Source organism: Anneissia japonica, unplaced genomic scaffold (genome assembly GCF_011630105.1).
Source record: "Anneissia japonica isolate Jap-2015-1 unplaced genomic scaffold, ASM1163010v1 scaffold624_len94709_cov209, whole genome shotgun sequence".
NCBI lineage: Eukaryota > Metazoa > Echinodermata > Crinoidea > Comatulida > Comatulidae > Anneissia > Anneissia japonica.
In genome coordinates this window covers 3,869-6,247 of record NW_022736825.1, presented here as the reverse complement: position 1 = coordinate 6,247, position 2,379 = coordinate 3,869, and the positions used below count along the sequence as shown (strand labels likewise).

At 34.6% G+C, this 2,379-nt stretch overlaps 1 long non-coding RNA gene across 1 annotated transcript; it reads right to left on the bottom strand.

Moving 5' to 3' along the window:
* Positions 1-300: 300 nt before the first annotated feature.
* LOC117116932 lies at positions 301-1,254 on the bottom strand. Its single transcript, XR_004446838.1, has 3 exons — positions 1,136-1,254; positions 707-943; positions 301-452 (listed from the first exon to the last, which is right to left on the bottom strand). It is a non-coding gene; the product is annotated as an uncharacterized LOC117116932 (long non-coding RNA).
* Positions 1,255-2,379: the final 1,125 nt, after the last annotated feature.

Sequence of the window (2,379 nt, the reverse complement as noted above, 5' to 3'; positions counted from 1 at the left end):
CATTGAAGGTCTGGAGCCTCACAATCTAATTATAATCCATAAAATTCTGTCAGTGCAACATATTACATTCATTTGTAAAATGAAATGCCTTAACTACAGAATATGTTTTTATTATTATTTCAAATATGTTCTTGTGAACAACCAAACTTACTTTTAACTACTAATAAGTACGTTTAATGATGTTAATTATTTGAAAATGTTTCTGGTACCTTTAACTTCAACAGTAAATTGACAGTAAACAGCATTCCCATTACAATCTGTTGCTGCATATCCTACTGTGTATACACCAATTGTCAGAGAATTTCCGCTAGTGTAGTTAGTAGTTATGTTGACATCACTACAGCAGTTGTCGGTTGCATTGGCTGGTTTCCAGGTGGCATCGACTGAATCTGTTCCTAGGTCCGTGCACACCTCAATGTCAACTGGGCAAGTCACATTAGGGGCTGTCTCATCTGTACAATAAATAAAATGTAATCATACAGATATTCCAATAATACAAAATATCAAAACATGTGTGTTTGTGTGGAAGGAGAGCTTTTTCCTGGACTATTCTTTAAATTATGTTACTTTATTGGATATCGCTGACTTCACTTTACTATGTTCCCTGACCTCTATCTTTGTATGACTTTTCGCAATATTGTTCCACTCTTCGAAATGTATTTTATATATTTAATAATAATTATACGCCAATCAGAATATAACTTACCGTAAATAGCAATGGTAAAGTTACAATTGCCAGTGTTATTATAATTGTCAGTGGCATTACATGTTACAACAGTGCTGACATCATAAAATGTGCTTCCAATATGATCACATACTGGTGTGAAAGAGTCTCCAGAGTTGTCTGTAACATAGGGTGCTGTCCATGTGACATTTGCCCAGCAGTTATCGTTACCTGTTACGTTTTGGCTCGGTGGACATTGAAGGTCTGGAGGCTCACAATCTAATTATAATCCATAAAATGCTGTCAGTGCAACATATATTACATTCATTTGTAAAATTAAATGGCTTAACTACAGAATATGTTATTATTATTATTATTATTTCAAACACGTTCTTGTGAACAACCAAACTTATATTTACATACTAAAACGTACGTTTAATGATGTTAATTATTTGAAAATGTTTCTGGTACCTTTAACTTCAACAGTAAATTGACAGTAACCAACATTCCCATTACAATCTGTTGCTGCATATCCTACTGTGTATACACCAATTGTCAGAGAATTTCCGCTAGTGTAGTTAGTAGTTATGTTAACATCACTACAGCAGTTGTCGGTTGCATTGGCTGGTTCCCAGGTGGCATCGACTGAATCTGTTCCTATGTCCGTGCACACCTCAATGTCAACTGGGCAAGTCACATTAGGGGCTGTCTCATCTGTACAATAAATAAAATGTAATCATACAGATATTCCAATGATAAAAAAACATCAAAACATGTGTGTTTGTGTGGGAGGAGGGATTTTTCCTGGACTATTCTTTAAATTATGTTACTTTATTGGATATCGCTGACTTCACTTTACTATGTTCTCTGACCTCTATCTTTGTATGACTTTTCGCAATATTGTTCCACTCTTCGAAATGTATTTTACATATTAAATAATAATTATACGCCAATCAGATTATACCTTACCGTAAATAGTAATTGTAAAGTTACAATTGCCAGTGTTATTATAATTGTCTGTGGCATTACATGTTACAACAGTGCTGACATCATAAAATGTGCTTCCAATATAATCACATACTGTTGTGAAAGAGTCTCCAGAGTTGTCTGTAACATAGGGTGCTGTCCAGGTGACATTTGCCCAGCAGTTATCGTTACCTGTTACGTTTTGGCTAGGTGGACATTGAAGGTCTGGAGGCTCACAATCTAATTATAATCCATAAAATGCTGTCAGTGCAACATATATTACATTCATTTGTAAAATTAAATAGTTTAACTACAGAATATGTTTTTATTATTATTTCAAACACGATCTTGTGAACAACCAAACTTATTTTTATCTACTAAAACGTACGTTTAATGATGTTAATTATTTGAAAAAGTTTTTGGTACCTTTAACTTCAACAGTAAATTGACAGTAACCAACATTCCCATTACAATCTGTTGCTGCATATCCTACTGTGTATACACTAATTGTCAGAGAATTTCCGCTAGTGTAGTTAGTAGTTATGTTCACATCACTACAGCAGTTGTCGGTTGCATTGGCTGGTTCCCAGGTGGCATCGACTGAATCTGTTCCAATGTCCGTGCACACCTCAATGTCAACTGGGCAAGTCAAATTAGGGGCTGTCTCATCTGTACAATAAATAAAATGTAATCATACAGATATTCCAATAATAAAAAATATCAAAACATGTGTGATTGTGTGGGAGGAG